This window comes from Carassius auratus, chromosome 41, assembly GCF_003368295.1.
Source record: "Carassius auratus strain Wakin chromosome 41, ASM336829v1, whole genome shotgun sequence".
In the NCBI taxonomy this organism is placed as follows: Eukaryota; Metazoa; Chordata; class Actinopteri; order Cypriniformes; family Cyprinidae; genus Carassius; species Carassius auratus.
The window spans coordinates 15493167-15514297 of NC_039283.1; the positions used below are offsets into that span (position 1 = coordinate 15493167).

A 21131-nucleotide genomic window follows, 5' to 3' on the forward strand; every position below is an offset into this window, starting at 1 on the left:
ACACAAAGGTTTTACAGCATGTTGTGAATGGATTGTGTAAAATAACCCTTTTGACCTTTGACATGCTGTAAGAATCAGCTTTCTCTGTGAATCTGTGTCTGGTCATTTCTTTTTGCCATTAAAAGTGATAGTTCCAAAAGTTCCAAAAATGAAAATTCTGTCATCATTTACTCACACTCATGTTTTTCCAGACCTGTATGAGTTTCTGTCTTCTGTTGAACACTAAATATTTTGAAGCGTGTGGGTCTCCATTGACTCTTATGCTATTGTTCTCTCATGCTGTGGTTTAACAGAAGAAAGAAACTCATAGAGGTTTGGAACAACTTGAAGGTAAACAGCCATTTACAACCTTATTGTGTGTGTGTGTGTGTGTGTGTGTGTGTGTGTGTGTGTCCCTTTTGCCTTTTGTGTTCTTCAGTCACTTTTGAAAAAATAAATAAAAACTGCACAGTAACGAAGGGGTGAAACTCTAAAACACACAAATTCAACACACCCACTCACACGCGTGCACACACACACTTGTTCACACACACTTGTACACACACACTTGTACTAGCACATAAACAAACACACACACACACACACACACACACACACATATATATATATATATATAATGTTGATTTGAAGCATCAGTTTTTGTTAGTAATTATTACTACAGTCAAACCTAAAGACAGAAAGCATTCTGAATATATAGCTGCTATTTTCAAAATAGTATATTTGCTTCATGTTAAAATGTTATTATTACTTATAATACACACACAAAAATGTAATTGTCAGAAATAATGTTAAATAACTTGCAGTTGTTTACTATGTGACATCACATTGCATCTATCAGCTGTCTATCTAGCTATCATATCATATCAGTAATCTATACGGTAAGGTTTCTACTATTTAATGTGAATGTTTGTGTTTTCAGAGAGGAGTCGTCTGGCGTGAGGGTTCAGCTCTTGTTGACTGATCAAGAGAAGCAGAAGCACGTCACGCTTGTGTTTTTGTGATCTGCTGGCAGTCTGCTCACATCCCACGCTCTGAGTCAGGCGTTCTAGCACTGATCCAGGACCAGCCTCTGCAGACCCACCACAAGCTTCTGAAAGAGCGTGGAGCTGACTTCAGATCAGCAGCTGATGTGATCTCAGACGTGTCTTCCTGAGGAAGAAGCAGGGCTAGCAGTGTGGCACGAAGGTCTCCTCCAGCCGGATGTTTGCAGCGCTCAGTCACACACCTGCAGTGGGATGCAGGCGACACGTTCAGCGTGACGATGTTTACTGGCCTGCTGCGGTTGAGATCTGCTGCTGAAGTCACACAGATGGCTCTCTTCCAGAGGATGCATTTAGAAATATTTGGTGAAAGGAGAGCACTGGTGTGTGAGACCCTGTACAGACCAGACTCTTCATGCCGCTCCAGGTGGGCTGCTGCTGTTATGGTTGGTTTGAAGTGGGTTTTGTTGGTTTACCCACACAATGCATAATGTTCACCAGCAAAACATGATCGATGATGCAGCAAGACTACTTCAAGTAAACAACAGCTCACACACTTGATAGCATTACTTTGTCACATCAAATTCAAACTTGAAATGACCTGAAAAATACATATATTTGAGTGTTTTTTAGTGTAGAGTAAGTTTGGTCAAAATAAAGACACATTTCAGTGTCTGCAGTGTTTACTGAGCTTTGATGACTGATGATCCGAATATTAAAAATAATAACCGAACATTAGTTTACAAGCTAGATATGCATGGATTTTATTTAACGTGTTAAGTCATTATTTGGGAATTAATGTAAAGAATAGTATTTATACTTGAGTTTAGAACATATCTATTTCAGTGTAAACATACAAAATACAATAGTTGTGTTTGTTATTGGAGTGTGAGTAATGTTTAACCTGGAAAATGTCTTATGAGTGTAACTGGAACACAAATTTACATTGAATAAAACAGAAGCAAACAAACGAAGCCAGTCCTTATTTTTGAAGCACCACACACGCATTGGAACACACTTATCAGTCGCCCTTCACGGCTTCAAGAAATGTGACACACTTTCAAAACAAACACTTTCAAACAGGAAGCAGTGGGTTCAGCTACCAAGAATATTTCCAGACTGTTGGTGCATTTGTGAGAATACGAGACCAGCTTTGGTGTTGTCTTTCCTGACTGCAGGTGATTTACAATCATTCAGACCCAATCATTACTCACTGACAAATGTGTGCGCTTATGAGTTTAGACACTGTGCACCCGTGTCGATGGAGGTTCAGCGGTGCTGTGTTTGTGCCTCTCCCCTTCTGAAGTGCTTGGCTTTCATTAACAGCGTCACAAAGGAAAGTCTTCAAAGGTTCGGGTCATTAGGACCAATGGCCCAGAAACTCAGTCTGAAGAGCACAAGAAGACTCCTGTGTTCAAGTCTGGTTTGTGTGCCTTGTGGTGCTTTATCTTTATCTAAGTCAGACAATCCCATAGCATTAGTTTGGATAGTGTACCTGAAATTACTTTGTGTATTTGACTTAGGATAGAAGACATTCAACATCTTGGTCTCAACACCAAATAACTTATCTAAATGTCAAAACCAAGGCTCCAAGGATCAATACAGCTTCGTTTCTCATTCATATCTTGCCTAAAAGCCTCATGCATGTTTGTTAGAAAAAACACCAGCTACAAGTAGCCTCAATAGTAAATGTAGCCAACAATGCCTGGATGATGCAATTCACAGAAAGCTGCGGCAGCGCATGCATCCGAGCAGAAAGTGTGCGTTTGTCTCATCACTCCACTCCGCTGGGTGCCAGGTCGAGTTTGGCTCATGTCCTGCAGGATCTCCCAGAGGACCAGACTGATTTACATACACTGGAAGTGGTCAGCGCTCACAGGCCTAAAGGCTGCTGACTCTGTGTGCATTACAGCCAGATGCACCCAGTGTCAGAGTATATGGAGCAACTGATAGAAGCGCAGTGATACAGATACTTGGAAGATTATCTTAATATTTCAACACTCCATTTGTATCTGTTCTAGAGATGCAGCAATTACTACAAATGAACATATTATTTCATCTATCTATCTATCTATCTATCTATCAAGCTGTATGTCTGTCTGTCTATATATATATATATATATATATATATATATATATATATATATATATATATATATATATATATATGCACTTCTGTTCTGCAATCTCACTTCTCTAGTTGTGGATTTTTCTGGTTTGCGGCACTACTAATGTTGGTTCCTTTATGATAAATTAAGTTTGTGTTTTCCCCTTTTGAAATAAAACTACTAAACATTCAGATAAAAGCATCTGCCAAATGAATAAATGTTCTGTAAATATATAATCATAGCCGCAGGAACATAGTTTATATGGGAGCTGCTGGATGGTGGGGCATGACGTTGATGATGAACATACAAATTATTGAAAGCAGAGTAATATGAGAACAAACATATACTGTATTTATACTTTTGTGATTTAAGTTCCTTTAGTTTTTGTTTAATATTTGTATTAATATTATTATTATTATTAAATTTTTTGCTTAGAGACAAAATAGACATAAAGACATTAAATGTTGATTTAAAGTGTCAGTTTTTAATATGACAGTCAGATCTGGACACAGAGAAAGTGTCTCGTCACACATGCAGTGTGATCAGCCCCAGGAAAGTCAGAATCAGAATAAATATTGGCTCAGTGTGACCAGCGCGATATTTTAAAACATAAAGTTGAGAGTTTACATACCGTGAACAGAGATGTGTCCTTCTGTTTGAAAAAAATCTGCAAAGTAATCAGCAACTGGCAAATTCATATTCAAGTAGCTTTATTGGCATGATAAAAAGGTTTTATAAAGTACTGACAGCGCTTGGAAGCAATGGTGTTGAGCATTATCAGTAACTGACAGAACTCTGATCCAATGGCCAGAAAGTGCTCCAATCCAAAAGTCAACAACATATTAAAACAAAATAATTTCATGATCAAATGTGGAAAATTATAAGCGTAGAGGAAACATTCAAGCCATGTCATCCACTTCAGTGCAGTGAAACAGCTGTCGGCTGTATATAAGTTTAACTGGAGAACAATAATGGCACACTCAGCCAGCACTAGAAACATGGAAATCAATAGTCTGTTAAGGCAGATTTAGCAGAAAGTGTTATTATCGCTGTATTCATAGGTAGACTGTCACATTAAAGCTACTGTCAAGAGTTTGGATGTGTCTTCTGAAGCTTTTCTCTCGTTTAAGCGTGTGTTTGTGCTTCATCTATTAATAGCATCTTACTCAGTTTCTTCCTGTTCCTCCCACTCTGGTTCTAGTTCCTGCTCCTGCTAACTGTGTGAGTCTGACCTCAGACCAGCGAGTGCGAGCGCGGCCGCATGCTGGCAGGGTCACGGCTCAGCATTGATGGGCTGCTCAGCAGGAAGCCGCTCTGACATTTGCGGGTCTGTGAGGTGTGTTCATCTCCTCGTGGCCCGCGGAGCTGCTCTCTCATGAACCATACACTAATGCAGCCACAAGTACCAAACATGTCCTTCCTCATAAGAATCTCCCGAGATCACTCCCGTCCAAAAGCAGCCACCAAACAGAAAGATTAGATTCAAAAATGCATGGTGTGTGGGACGTTTCCTGGACCTGAGGGGGTTTATGGGACTGCGTGAGATTATGGAGGATATTGTGCTTACTGGGTCACATATTAAATAATATTTCTATTACTGAAACCCTTACACAACAGCTCGTGGAGTCTGCTGTAAAAGGTGCTGTGTGTCGTCTAGTGCTGTAGTTAGACACACGGTAAACACACTGTACACTGACAACACACTTCTACTTTGAAAATCTTCTACTTTGAAAGTGTTACTAAATTTCACAAAGAATTAAAAAGAAATATAATCACCCTGAAAATTGTTGATATTATTGTGTGTGTGTGTCAGTCAGTGTGTTATTGTAAGTGTATGTGTGTTATTGCATGTGTGTGTGTGTGTGTTATTGTGAGTTTGTTGTTATGTGAATGTATGTTTGTTATTGTGTGTGTGTGTGTGTGTGTGTGTGTGTGTCAGTGTGTTATTATGCGAGTGTGTGTGTGTGTGTTATTGTGTGTGTGTGTGTGTCATTATGTGAGTGTGTGTGTGTGTTATTTTGAGTGTTATTGTATTGAGTGTATGTCTGCTATTATGAGTGTATAATTGTGTGAGTGTGTGTGTGTTACTGTGTGTGTCAGTTTGTGTGTGTGTCAGTGTGTTATTGTGTGATTGTGTATGTGTGTGTTATTGTGAGTCTGCTATTGTGTGAGTGTGTGTATTTGTTATTTTGAGTGTTATTGTGTAAGTGTATGTGTGTGTTATTGTGAGTGTGTGTGTGTTTGTGTGTGTGTTATTGTGTGAGTTTATGTGTGTGTTATTGTGATTGTGTTGTTATGTGAATGTATGTGCGTCTGTGTGCTATTGTGTGAGTGTATGACAGTGCTTTTTTGTGTGTCAATGTATGAGCGTCAGTGTGTGAGTGTCAGTGTGTTTGTGTGTGTGTGTGTGTGTGTGTGTGTGTGTGTGTGTGTGTTGCTCCACAGATCTGCAGCTGAATTCTGACCCCTGCTGTACTTCGATCATATTCCACTATTGCTTATAAACACAATCTTGTATTTTAATTCAGTTTGAGAATGAAATGAAATAACTCCCAGCTCTATGAACAGATATATTTGATATTCAGGTTTCTTGGTATATATACAACTAGGTCCACCCCCAGCCCACATATAACTGAATTCAAGGTCTGATTCACTTGGGTTTCGTAGAGCAGCACGAATAATTCTCCCTCATCACAGAGCAATGAGGATAGGTGTCTCTGGATCCTGTGTGTTATCAGACAATATACAGTACATTCATGACTCTATCATCTGATACAGGCCGTTCTCCAACACACTGAGCTTCTTCATGTGCGGTGATGAGAACAGAAGATTTCCAACCATTGTGATGGAGTGGAAGCAGGATTTTGGCTGATTGAATTCATTTTCTGATGGGAACAAAAACCAGACGGACGGGGTGTCTGCACAAGATCAGTGATTGTCAGCCAGAGAGACTTATATTTCACTGACTCATGGGATATTCAGTATGGACACATTTTACAGACTGTTATGACATATTTCACAGTTATTAACATCATAGATATGTTTTTTTTATATTTTATTTTATTTACTTTCATATAAAATGTTATGTGCATTTATAAGTGCCACAGTTTAAATCTTGTTTTCAGTGTTTTTCTGTTCTCCTGCCTTGTTTCAGTCCCTTGCTCAGCCCTGCACCCCGAGGCTCATACTATCCATCCTAAACAGTATGTGAGATTAGTATTAAAGGGGGGTGAAATGCTATTTCATGCATACTGAGTTTTTTACACTGTTAAAGAGTTGGATTCCCATGCTAAACATGGACAAAGTTTCAAAAATTAAGTTGTACGTTTGAAGGAGTATTTCTGTTCCAAAAATACTCCTTCCGGTTTGTCACAAGTTTCGGAAAGTTTTTTCGAGTATGGCTCTGTGTGACGTTAGATGGAGCGGAATTTCTTTATATGGGTCCTGAGGCACTTCTGCCGGAAGAGCGCGCTCCCGTATAGCAGAGCACTGAGAGCACAACAGACTTCACTGATCAGAGCGAGAGCGTCGCCAAATGTCACAAAAGAAGTGTGTTTTTGGTTGCCAGGGCAAGACAACCCTGCACAGATTACCAAAAAAAACAGCATTAAGGGACCAGTGGATGGAGTTTATTTTTACAGAGCATCAACGGAGTTGTGCAAGTGTTTGTGTTTGTTCCCTGCATTTCGAAGATGCTTGTTTTACAAACAAGGCCCAGTTTGACGACGGATTTGCGTATCGTTTATTTCTTAAGGATGATGCAATCCCAACGAAAAAGGGTCACGATTGTGTGTTGGAACCACAGGCGGTGAGTAAAACTGCTTAAAATGTCTCTGCCTCCTTGTTAGTGTGTCCACCTCCCATCGGAGACTCGGGTTCGAGCCCCGCTCGGAGCGAGTCGTTGCTGCTGCTGCTCTCGTTCAGTTTCAGCCTTCACAGCTGTCACAGCTTCCAAACGCTCTCAACGCAACTGGCGCTCGTGATTCTTTAGCTCCGCCCACACGTCACGCCTCCAGGCGCTCGTGTTTTTCCGGGAAAAATCGGCACAGACTATCTTTCTCTTATGAATATAATAAAACGAAATACTTTTTGGAGTTATGAAGGATGCAGTACTACTCTATAGGTACTCAAGATTAACATGATATTGAGTGAAAACGAGCATTTCAACCCCCCTTTAAATACAAACATGAATAAAACACATTAAAAAACCACAAACATGTGGATGTATGCGACCAAAGTTTAAGTAGATAAGATTTAGATAATGGGGTTTGAGTTACTAACAATCAACATTTAATCTGGTAAAAAATATATATATATATATTTATCTAATGTTATCTGTGTTATATTTCATCTGCAACAGCGATTTTAACTTTCATCCTGTTATTCATTTTTAAATGTATAATTATGCAGAAAATATCTCTGTATGAAGACCCGCGGCTCGTAGATCAAGGTGCTGCAACTTTTCTCATGGATACAGTATGAAGTTAAAGAAATGAAATGTGGAGGATGTTGACTGCACATGATGATTGACAGGTCAGTTTACAGTGACAGGATGAGTGTAGTTATGTGACAGAGCATCCATTAAAGAGTTTGTCCAGAGCTCTTCTACTACACACTCAAAAGTGTGTACTTTTTCTTCACCAATCAGTACACACTTTAAGGGCATAATATAAGTAGGCAAACTGGGACCAACACTAATTCTCCTCATTGTCATTGATTAGTTCATTCAGTGCACCTGAGTCATTAGTACCTCGCTTGCTTTTTTACTTTTGTACTTTTTATTTTCTGTTCAGTCCTTGTTGCTTGTGTTATCCTGTGTTTTGTATTAAATTTAATCTTGGATTACTATTAAATGTTATTTGGATTAGTTTCATCTGTGTGTGCCTTCCTTCAAAAAGAAAATAATAATATGTTATGTTTTATTGCCTTGGCATTAAATTACAGTAAACTAGTTAACACAACAGCTGATGGCAAATTTGACATATTTCTCTCCTGTTGACCAATGCAATGAAAATGATAATTGTAGTTTATTTTGACCACTCTACAGTAAATAATGATGTGGTTGGTAAGTCATAGTAAAATGTTTTGCAATGTCTTCAGTGCATGCCAATTCCTAAATGCACAAATCAGTAGAGCTCTACGCGTGTGAACTGAGCAGTGCTGTGGGACTCGAGCACCAAGCTCCAATAATTTGAACCAAATTATAGCTTAGTGTGTGTGTATAGTATTTCTCTTAGAAGCTTTAGATATGCTTCATGTTCATTTCTTGTGATTAAGCTTTTGTAAAAAGTATGCATTTGTAGCCAGTTGTAATTTAAAGCTTAGTATAAATAATATTTTTATTTTATAAGAAGTTTTGTGTCTGTCTTGTGTCTGTTTGGAGAATCTGGAGCAAGATAATTATTTGTTCTATTGACTAGTTTTAGTCATTTTAAATCATTGTTTATTCAGAGATGAACTGAAAAAATGAAAAGGTCTATGTGTTTCTAACCAAACCGTAGTTGAATACAGTGAGCATTCATAATATTTTTATTGGGCCGCCTGTTGAATATGTTAATTTATTGTGTCTAGCTCTGTTTCTGTGACTGAAGAACTGAAATACATCATCGAGTCGGTGTGGTATTGTACCGGCGTATCTCCAGCACTCATCATTCATATCTCTGTCGCCGCTGGTCTCGAGCAGCTCGTTTCACACGAGACGATCAGTTTTCATGTGTCTGCAGCCGTGAGGAACATCGCTCTCTCTCTCTCTCTCTCTCTCTCTCTCTCTCGCTGGCACTGAGCTCATCTCATTGGCTGCTGCTGTCCACAGCCGGACTTGACCCACTAAACTCTGTAGTGAACTTGAATTGCCTTCCTCTCATTGGCTCCTGTTGGGTCATGTGACTCATCACACCCTCCTCATGCGTCTCCTTCCTGTGGTGAAGAGCGCCCTCCAAAAAACTCAGTCTGTGCTCCTCTTGTCCGTCTCGAGGAGCAGAAGCGCAGATGCTTCAAACAGCCCGGTGATCATTCTTGTGATGTGTGGGTAAATCTGCTCTTGTGTGCCGTCAGCCAACACTGCGTCTGTGTGGCTTTGACTAAAAGTTTCACATCATGAGTTGAAACTACTTCTTTGTGTATGTTTGGAGTTAATTTCCCACAGTGCTTCTCATTTCCTCTCCCCGTGTGTCTCTCTCCCACTCGCGTGGCTTTCTCACGGCCTTCCTCCTCCAGCGCAGCTGCTCCCATGCATCCATGCAGCGGATCGAGGCTTTGAGAATGGTGTAGGATCACATGTGTGTGAGTCAAACACACACTCATCTGTCCAGCTGTTAAATTACTGTATGTCTAATCTGTGGGAGTGAGGCTCTTCAGCATTCATCAGCTGGAAAAATGTAGTTTTAGCTAACACAGATGTAATTACTATAGCGATAACAGTAAATTATGCAGAATTACAGGCAAATAACCCAAAGCTGTCCCCAACCTTAACTCTGTAGTATCATTGTTTGCTTTAGGGACGGTGCACTTTATTAAACAGCTCTTTGTCTGTTGAGCAGGCGTTTCTGTTTCCTTCATGTGCGGCGATCAGTGATCACATCTCTCATTGTTAATGCTGTCAGAAAGCGAGGACGGTGTTTTCTCCAGTACACTGCTCTCGGACTTGTGATCCAGTCTACCGCTGTCTGTTCCAGTGAAATAACAACACAAGTGTTTCTTCACTCCTGATTCACATCCACAGACACACAGTATTCAGTGCTTCAGTGAATCACGGTCTGACAGAGGTCAGAAAATGTTCATGATATTGTTTACAGTTCAGTTTTGACTTGGAATAAATTAAGCAGATACTCCAAATTGACACATAGACTTTTTATATGCTGAAGCAAAAAAAAATATATATATAATTTTAAAATATTTTTGCATGACTATTTTTCATTTGCAGGCATCACAAGCTCGTCTGTGAGGAACACACAGCAATAAGACTGTACTGAACATTTCATAATGATGTTTTTGGCTCTTTTATGTTCATTGTGTAGTTTATATATTGGTTCTGTGAAAGGACTACTTAATAATCAGCTCCAGTTTTTTTTGTGACTTTATCAAACAAGTTTGCTTGATTTGTCAGATGAAAATGGAGTGTTTTTATTAATATATAAAATACAACAAAAATAGACAAACAAATGTATTTAGTGAGAAGAGGGTCTTTTATATGTAGTGTGTACTCTATCATTTGACGGTTTCCACATCCAGAACTGTGTAATTTTGTTTTAATGTGGAAACGAAAGTACCTGTGATTCACTTTGTGTAGACAGTAATAACCTATAAACGTGTGTGCATGTATCGCAGTTTTCCTCCTTATTCTTCCTTTCTGCAGGATTAATGCAGCACAGCTCATAATAATGAGAGCATTGCATTTCATTTCTCAGAAATTATAACATGGTAATTAGTCATTATAAGGAATGTCAAGAGAGCAGCATTTCAATTAAAATGAGCAGCTGTGATTAAATGGAGCCCTACTAACACATGCTATTTATATTCACAACCCCTTTAAGAAAAGCACGCTTGTGCAGTTTAAAATGACTAAATCAACATCATTCGGTCAGTTCTTAAGCGGTTTTTCTTCTTTCTACAGCACTCAGAATGTGCTGCTTTGCTCTGTTTGTTTTCTCAGGTGGGATTTTTTGGGAATTCAGCAACCTAATCGGACATAAATTAAGGTATTTACCTTCCTCTGACGGCAGAATGAAAGGTGAGTACTGTAGCGATCTCTCACACATGAGCAGAACACAAACATCGTCCTCTTAAGGGAGAGTAGGGCAAAACCTCCAGGTTTAGGTAATGCTTTGGGCATATTTGGAGCTGCACAGACCATCTGAAAAAAAATCTCTGAATGCAAAATGAAAATAAAAAATAAGCTAAAATAATAATAATAATAATAATAATAATAATAATAATTAATTATTATTAAATAATACCATTTTTTTTTACAATTTAAACTATTTGGAAAATTTAAAAAAGTAAAAAAAATCTGAAAAGTATTTCAGTGATGCTAAATTAACTTTTGATATAAAGCAGCTCTACAGACGGTGTCATTATTCAGCAGAACTGAGTTCAAGTTTTGTTCTCTGATAGCATCGCTGCAGTCAAATTCATAATATCAGTGAGTATTTAGTGTCTTTTACACCCAGTGTGAGTGACCTGAGCAGAGGTCAGTGGCTGTTATTAATCGTGAGGAGATCAGGCTCCATTTAAAGGTCTGGTGGGTGGAGAGGGAAAGTGGACGTGACACACAGGTCAGAGCCACAGCGCAGGATGAAAGAGAGATGTGATCGTCTGGAAGCAGCAGAAGACCCCCACACTGATCCCTAGATGCTGGGGTTAGATCTGACAGAGAGCCAGGCGTGTGGGAACACAGCATCTGAACCTGCATCAGTGTGTTTAGGCCAATCACCTGAGCTGATGTCATGTGACTTAAAAAGAACTCATTTCATAATTTATTCTGCTCAGTCTGAGGCCCAGCAAAGATTATTATTATTATTATTGTTATTATTATTGTTATTATTATTGTTATTACATCTTGTCTTGTAATACTTTCACTTAACATTAACAGCCTTGATTTTGAGCAAAAGTATTATTGGCAGAATGAGGGTGTACACCAGTGGGTCAGTATAGTCCATAACTACACTATTCAAGAAGCATCTTTCTTCACTGATTCTCCTCCCGAGGGTTTATTGATCCTGTCTGTCCCATCAGAGCTCATCACAGCCACTACAGAAGGACTGAGACAGTGCGGCCAAAATGGAAGAATATTTAAAGGACTAAATCACCCAAAAATATTTTTTTCACGAAAAATGCACTCACCCTCAGACCATCCGAGATTAATGGAAAAGTGTTCTGGTCTGAATCAGGAGAGAAATCTGCACAGATCAAGCAGTGTTTAAACAGCTCTAAACAGCAACAGGAGATGCTCTTTTTCACTGGAGGAAGTGTTATTATGGATTATAGTCTCTATGTGTTTGAGTTAAAATCATCTTAATGCTGGATGTGTTTCAGGTTTTGTCTTCTCCAGATGTTCACTGATGGACTGGAGTGCTGTGGATTATTGGGATGTTTTTATCAGACTCTCATTCTGACGGCACCCATTCACTGCAGAGCATCCATTGATGAGACACTGATGCAGTGCTACATTTATACAAACCTGATGAAGAAACAAACTCCTCCTGATCTGGAATTGGCTGATGGCGAATACATTTCCAGGAAATGTTCATGTTTGCGACAACTATTCCTTCTATGAACGATTGTCAACTATGTTCTATGTTTACAAAGGATTTCATAAATGAAGCTCATTAATTCAACAAAAATAAAATGCACATGAACACACAATTGTCAGTTATATTGACAGAAGATTTGATTCATGTTTGATTTAATTAATATAGTCTGACTTAAGTCTATTACTGTATTCGGTCATACAAACTGCACAAATAGATGAATGACTGAATAATGTCTAATATATTTAACTACAGAGGTCTGTTACTTTTTCTGACTGTGTTTGTGTGTGTGTGTGTGTGTATGTGTGTGTGTCAAAGTGGTCAGCGTCTGGTCATGTTATCCTCTGTTGGTATATGCTAAAACTACACACTAGAGCTAAAAGCATGTTTCTCCACAGACAAACATTCAGAAGTACCTGTAGTTATGTAAAAATATGTATTTGTTTTGAAGTACAGCTTTTACAGATTGCTATTTAAAAGGCTCTTAAAAGCATGAAATGAGAAATCTTTTCCTTGCACAGGAAGACCCTTGGACATCACAGCTCATGCACTGAAACTGACAGTCCTGGACGAAGTACACAAAACAAGTACAGATCTGTATAATAAAATATTACCGTAATCAATTTTTAATTTCACTTGAGTGAAACTACAAAAGTACTTTATTTTTTTATAACCCTACTGCTCAAAATAACTGGGATTTTAATAATTGGGGAATAATTAATATAATAAGGAAAATATAATTATATTTTCAGAATCATTATTTTTTGTCTCTTCTCATATGTTGACTGTGGTGTAAAAACACTCCTGGCCAAATGTCCCCAGAGGGCATCACGTACCACTCTGATAATTACTGAAGTTATGTTCTGAACATCACAATCCTTTCTTTTCCGTTCAGATGTAATCTATCTAGCTGGTTGAATAAAAATAGTATTTCCTCAATTTAGCACCAGCAAGTTAGTTAGCTAGAGATTTAGCATTAGCTAACATTATTGACTTATTTTCAGCATGGTTATGAATTTGTCTACATTTGTCTAATCAGCTAGTTGATCCAGACACATAGTAACTTAGGCTATGTGTGACAAACAATATAAAAACAGACATCACATAGGGCTAAATGCATAGCATTTTAGTAAAACTTCTAACTTTACAACAGCGGGGAAGATGACCGTGCATTAGTTATTTTATTTAGTCTATGTTATTTTAATGTTTTTAGACCTAAAACATAGAGACTCTGATGTTAATGTGTCTGCATTCAAACATTTCAGTGGCTTGAATAGATCCACCTTTACAGCAGATTTAGTTCCCAAACAACTGACAGTTTTGATCTAAATATGATTTTCAGTTACAATAATTAATCCTAAAATTCGACATTAGTAACTTACTTTTAACAGCATCAGATGTGCGCGCTCACAAGATCTCCAGGTTCATACTTGTGAATTCAGTTCACTGGAGACTCGCACTAAATAGATCATTTGAATCTGCGAGTTGAGTCGACTCGAGAACAGCTGCAATCGAATCATTTCTATTCCTAAATTGATCGTTTGGTGTGATTTGCAAAACAATTTAACGGGTTCATTGAAAAGAATCAGTTCATGATTCAGAAACCATTTCGGAGCATGTGATATATTATAAGGAGTAACGATAAGTTTTATGAAATGTAGTCGGTAAAAAGTACAATCATATGCAATGTAGTCAAGTAAAAGTAAAATTACTCAAAATAAAACTTCTCCAGTAAAGTACAGATACTTGAGAAATTTACTTAAATACAGTAACAAAGTAAAACTACTTCATTAATGTCCAACACTGGAAATTTACCATACAAATACAAAACTAAATTAAATCGTTAAATTTCCAAAAGTATAATCACCCTGTTTAATATATATGAAGCTGCATTGGATTTAAAAAGTGTCGTCATACCAACACCATATCAGCTCCTTTATCATTTGGGTACCGACCGACGCTCAGGACAGGACAAAAGCTCCATTTATACCTTTCCAAAAGATAGTGTTGTTTAAGAGAGATAAATGGACGGATGGATACTGTAACTGTGTTCTTCAGCATCTCACTGTGAGGAATGCAAATCAAGTGGAACATGATTTAAAAGGGAAGGCATTGCTTTTCAAGTCACATACGTGAGGCTGTGTGAGAAATGGTTTTCATTTTGTAACTAGCTATATTGGAGTTGCTTGTATCATGAAAACAGTAAGAACTCACAGACGCTTCAGCAGAGTGCATGTCTGGAAGACGACTCCAACACACACAAACACACGCCCACGACTCCCTCCACTCCACCGAGAGCCATGGTCGGCCGGCTGTTGTTTTGCAAGACTTAAGGGTTTTGGGAAAAATAATGAGCTCATCGCTTTGGCCCCGAGGTACCACTGGCAATTACCATGATCCATGCTCCTGCTCAGTGGGAATTCACTTCCCTCTCAGGTTTTCTGGGACGGAGAAAGAAGACCTTCGGAGGATGCAGGCATTCTTTTCTTCTGACATCTGGATTCAAGGGGGGACACATATTCAAAGCAACACGTCGTCTGCTAAATAAGCCAGCTTTACGCACATGGCTCTGATGAAAATGGGTCCCGTTCATAAATAAACAAATGTCCTTGAAGTCAAAGTTAAGCGGTATACTAAAGTTTGAGCACAAGCTCGACAAACAAGATCAATGAATAGCAAGTCAGGGCTATCTTTCCTCCAGAAGCAGAATTAATGTGGAAGTTGTCATGTTGTACAGAAGTGTTTCCACAGATTCTGTCAGAAGCCACTTGGTGTTGGGTTTGTGTGAGCAGCGTCAGAGTTAATAAATAAGGCTAGTGCATCTTAGCTGTTGTTTTTTTGTGAATGCTATTCATTATGTGGCAAACGGCTGTCATGTCCAGCGATGGACAGTGACACCGAGCGATGGCTGCTGGCGATGTTGAAATCATCTGCTGCCGTCCACTCAATCTCCCTGATAGCCTCATGCATAAATGCTCCTTGTGGTAAGTGAGACTGACATAATTTATAATTGACACATTTTAATCTCTGGCCTGAGGTTAGGATGAGGAAATTGTTTCCACAGCCATTTTCGGGCTCTTTCTCACCGGCGGGCTCCTAAAACATCACTACGAGTGTAATGCTTTATTACAACTGTGCATTACATACAATGTAAAAAAAAAAAAAGTGATTTTAACAGTAAAAGACATTTCATATTTGATGTTTTTTGTTGAAATAACATTTCCCCTTAGTTTTTTTTTTCTTTCTTTTATTCTTATCAGTTGTGTACATTAGGGCTTAATAATTTAATGTTAATTGCATTATTTCAGTATAACGTGTGTCACCATGATGGGGTTTAGTGTTTGTGTGAGTGACACTACACCTTCTATACATAAATATTGGCCCTACTCAGTTCATAGAAAAGCTGTTTGTGATCATCATGTGATTTTACCATCACCACTAGTTTTTGTCTGTAAAAGTCTGTAAAACCTAAAATTATGCTACCATATATTTTTTACGGTGAAGTTCTGGCAAGCACAGCTGCCGATATTTTACTGTAAATTATAATAAAACATTTTTTTTACAGTGTATGCCACCTGTGACAAAGTTTGGTGAATATCTGATTCAGAAATTTTCTGAACAAACTGAACTATTTTTTCTTATTGGAATCTGGAAACACAGCCATATACAACTATAAGACTCTGAGCACACTGATTGGAAGATGTCAGCATCCTTGATTTAGTTTTACTAACCCCCAGCCCCTCACCCCCATGTCCTCGTGTCCATTTGCACCAACTTTTATGATCTTAATCCTGTTGCCAATATATATTTTGGCAAGTTTACATGCTTATTTTTTGGCTTGAATCTGCAAAGCGTTTCAACTGCTTAAAATTCCCTGAATATCTTTAGCTTTTGTCGTCTCATGCGAGGACTTCTCCCATTAACAGTAATTAAACTTTGCATAGACAGCCATTATGAGTCAACATCGCTAAACTATGATATTTAATCATGTCTGTTTATTTGTCGCGATGATCCCCGATATCGGAGCCGAAGTTTGCACGTGTAATGAGAAAAACACACTACTCCATTTTTAACCCCAAGAAGTTGGCAGGTGCAGAACTCAGAGCCGCTGATGTTTCACAGCCCTGTTATTAGATTCAATATTCTAACTTCATCAATAAAGAAAAATGCTGTTTTTCATTACTCTGTGAACTTATTAAAAAACGTACTTTTATCCTTAAAGGCTCACACTTAGTTGCATTTGGAGAGGATACGAGACTTGGCTTGGATGCTTAATGAGGATTTTTGAACATGATAAAGGGTACTTTTTTGCATTACATCTTTTATCGATAGTTAATTTTACAATATTAGTCACGAATGGCAATCACTCACTGTTTAATGGAACTCCACCAACATGAGGAGCCTCTGAATCACCAATAACTTCAAGGATAAGCTCTCATTATATTTGTAGAAGACGGTGTGATTGATTTTGGTTGCTAGTTTAACATCACAACAGCAGTATTAGCTTGTTAACATGAAGGATTTCACTGACTAACAAAGATGCATATCCATGTTTAGGTCTTGCACCTGTTAGAAAGGTGACAATTTATGAGTGTGTGAAGCTTCTCCTGTGGGTTTTTGCATGCGATGTGTGTGATTGATGTTGATACATAATGGTCAAATCCAGCAAACAGAGACCCTCACTACATCTACTGACTCATTCAGCCCGGGCTCAATCCCTGCTACGAGACCCTCTATATCCACCTTTACTCTCGCTGACGTGACCAATTACTGCAGCACACTGTAATTTCATGTGTACATACGTGGCTCGTGATGCCATGGTTTAGATTAAATTTTGGCTCCGACTGCTCTGAGAACATGGTGACTCTATGGAATACATGGTCACGTGACTCCTTGTTGTGGCCAGTGCTGTTTTCAGCTAATTGTGTTGATGTAACCATTGGTTTTCTGAGCTTATATACGTGTCAAACTCACAAAGGTTTGCTAGACCACAAAGTAACGGCACCACAGTTCATGTAACTCCAAGACGTTGTTGTTTATGCTGAAGGATTGCAAGCCAATCTGTTTTCAGAAGGGAATATTTGCACACCGCTCACTGAATACTGTATAGTATTTATAAATTTGGTTCCTATGTTAGGTTCAGATTCTGGGTAGTTTTACAACATTAATCTCACATATTGCAAAAAGAGTAAACAAAAGAAAATAAACTGCAAAATTATGAAAACTTTAAATAGTAGTGTAACTATTATATAACGAAAAAACCAATTTAACAATTTTAAGCACTTTCCTGGTGCTTCAACAATAGAGCATGATGTTCACAGTGCCAAGATTGTGGGTTTGATTCCCTCCAAAAATTAACATGCATTAACTATTGAATATGTATTCCTTCAAAGCAGAGCACATTTCTTCAGATAAAAGCATCTTCCAAATGTATAAATGTAAATTCAAACAACCTGAAAACTGACATAAAATATATGTAAGAAATGTTTTATGCAGCTGCCTTTAACCATGAAATATGCAAGTTAAATTGACCCACAAACATTGTAATCTTAATGTAAACTTTGTATGTATATTCTACAGCACACCAGAGCATCAACATTTTACAAGCATATTCAAGAACCTAAATGAGGAAAAGTAGTCGGTGAAACAAAGAGCGCAGACATTGTCCTCATCACATACTGTATATTTAAGTTGGTGCATGGCAGTTAGTTATTGTCTTGAAAAATCTAATGTAGTTATTTCCTTCTTTTATTTAACCTGAGATGAGAATGCAATCAACAGTCGAATGGCTGCTGGTACTGATTCCAGTTTATTGGAATACTGAATTTTACATGTCACACTGGAAACAGTTCGATTGCATTGTGGGATAGAGTATTCCATGAGTGTGCTCTGTACATTTGTGTTAGTGTAGTAGGTCATTTATTCTATGCATGCTCAAAATCTGCGTCCACTACACAAAGTGAGAGAAGTGTGAGCTCAGCCTGATACAGCAACCCCTGATGTCATTGCTGTTTAGATTTATGTTTGTGATTCACATTCTGTATATATATAGTATATATTATTTGCAGTTCTTCATTACCCATGCACTCTGTAAGAAGATATATTGCAAACCATGATGTACTTAGTTTCCTTCCCTCAGAAACTGCTTTTTGGCTCCTGGCTCAGAATGAACATTCATCACTGGTGGGCAGACGCAGCGAGACACCGTAACGGCCAAAGTTCATGCAGAAAGGAATGCTGAACTCCTAAAGAGTAGCCCGAGAAATCCAGCATCAGCACAGAGGAGCCGGAAGAACCTCATCGCCTCTCTGCTCCGCTCCAACCCTAGAGGCCCATAAACAATAGCCTTTCCTCACAGCAGCCCGGGCCAGATCCCAGCAACTCTATTACTATTCCTGTTGCCACGGGGTGTTGAGCTGCAGTGAACTGCGACCCCTGGCCTTATTTTCAAAGATGATCTCTGAACTCGACTGAGGCTCAGCGATTCGCTGTGAATGCAGACGTGCAGAGAGGGGAGCAGGTGAATCGCTCTTCCTCTGCTGTTGTTTTTGATGTGGAACATGGTCTGAGGCGATTTCTCAGAGTGTACAGAGAGCAAACGCAGGAAAGTCAAGAAATTTGGCTTGAGAAGTCGACGCTAGTTTACAACTAGCAATCCAGATGTCTGCGAAAATTTTTATGTCCAAATGCTTTGTTCAAATGTTTTGTGTGGAGCACACTTTGCTTCCTCTTGTATCGATTTAGGTGAATAAGATCCAGCATTAAAAAAAAAAATAACCCCAGGAAGCAGAATTGAATTAAAACATGCTTCCAACATCAGTCTGAAAGCACCTCACCTCCTCCAGTCGTCACTGAAATAATGGCAGCTAAATGTTTTTCGTTTACTTGTGTACATCACCGTTTTACTGCCTCAAATCCTTCCTGCTTCTCTTTCTGTGTGTAAATCAATTCAGGCTCTAGGCTGATCTGCCTCACAGGCACCTTTTCCTTTGATTGGGTTCCCACCGCAGCCTAGCGCAGGACTGCAGCCAGCCTTAAGTTCTTTGAGGGATTTGTACTCCTCCCTAGTCTTAGCTTACCAGCACCCACACCGACTCTTTCTGCTGTACTCCATGGGCTCAGACAATTAGCAAACTTGGGCTCTGTTCGGTGGGAATAACTGTCGAGGAAAAGAGGTTTTCACTGCAGACTACCTGCAGGGCAAACGTTCTTCACAGGCCATCATCAGAAACTCCTGTTTATAATGAATTCATGCAACATGCAAATTACATTTATGAGTGTTTTTGGCTTTCAAACCAGCATCCATTGCACCCGTGAAAAACAACCTTGTGAACATGAATCTATGGTTAACTGAAACTTAATTTGACACCAGTCTTGATTTGGTATTGTGTTTGTTGGAAAACTATTTAATATACTACTGTACCTCTGTATAGCCACTGTATTCCAGCAGGATTTCTCTCCCTGTCTACAAATGGTCTGACAAACACTCAGTCCCACCATTGGTTAAGCTGTTTGTGATCAATAGCTGTTTCCAACCTCCTATTATTTTTATATATATATATATATATATATATATATATATATATATATATATATATATATTTTTTTTTTTTTTAATTCTGTGACATTGCATAAAACACACACACACACACACACACACACACAAAACCCCCAAAAAACAATGCTGGATGGAAATGCCAAGATGTGCATCAATTCTAAAAAAATCTCTGTCATAGCTGACACCTTACAGCAATTTCTTCTAAACATTAAGTATAAATATGATTCCTGTAATACTAATGTTGTCTGATAGGACATGGTATAATAAATCCTTTAGGTGGCGTAGTGTAGTATCAGTGTAAATGGTTCAGTAGCTTCACACGTGATGACAAATGCTAATTTCATTTCTTTAACAACCATGGGACACTTGATGAATACATGTGTCGCCAGACATGACTGAATATATCACTGTGATGATTAGGCACTGCATGATTAAAATCATTTTTGCAGGCTACAATAACACATTGCACCAATCATCATTCAGTAAACTATTTACTTTATAGACCAATCTCGAATCTCTCTTTTCAGTCCAAGATACTAGAAAAGGTGGTATCCTCACAATTATATTCCTTCTTAGAGAAAAATGGTATATGTGATTTCCAGTCAGGATTTAGACCGTATCATAGTACTGAGACTGCTCTCCTTAGAGTTACAAATGATCTGCTCTTATCATCTGATCGTGGGTGAATCTCTCTATTAGTTTTATTGGATCTTAGTGCTGCGTTTGACACAATTGACCACAGCATTCTTTTGCATAGACCTGAACACTTTGTTGCCATTAATGGAAGTGCATTAGCATGGTTTAAATCGTACTTATATGACCGCCATCAGTTCGTAGCAGTGAATGAAGATGTATCATATCGATCACAAGTGCAGTATGGAGTACCTCAAGGCTCAGTACTAGGGCCCTTACTCTTCACGCTTTATATGTTACCCTTGGGAGATATCATCAGGAAACATGGTGTTAGCTTTCACTGTTAAGCTGATGATACTCAGCTCTATATTTCTTCACGGCCCGGTGAAACACACCAATTTGAAAAACTAATGGAATTCAGAGTCGATATAAAAAAAATGGATGACGAGTAATTTCTTACTGCTAAATTCAGAAAAAAACAAAGGTGTTAATTATAGTACCTAAAAACTCAGCTTGTAATAACCTAGAACACTGTCTAAGACTTGATGGTTGCTCTGTCAATTCTTTGTCATCAGTTAGGAACCTAGGTGTGCTACTTGATCGC

At 38.5% G+C, this 21131-nt stretch overlaps 1 protein-coding gene and 1 long non-coding RNA gene across 3 annotated transcripts in view; one reads left to right on the plus strand and one right to left on the minus strand.

The window, feature by feature from the left end:
• The window catches only part of LOC113060193 (uncharacterized), a 64237-nt gene extending 61990 nt beyond the window's left edge, over positions 1 to 2247 (plus strand). For both annotated transcript variants that reach the window (XR_003278206.1, XR_003278207.1), the window contains one exon: positions 920 to 2247. This is a non-coding gene — a long non-coding RNA (uncharacterized LOC113060193). The remainder of the gene's footprint in view (positions 1 to 919) is intronic.
• Positions 1 to 21131, minus strand: part of LOC113060191 (rap guanine nucleotide exchange factor 5-like) — a 469578-nt gene that overhangs the window by 391511 nt on the left and 56936 nt on the right. The gene's annotated exons all lie outside the window — the stretch shown is intronic.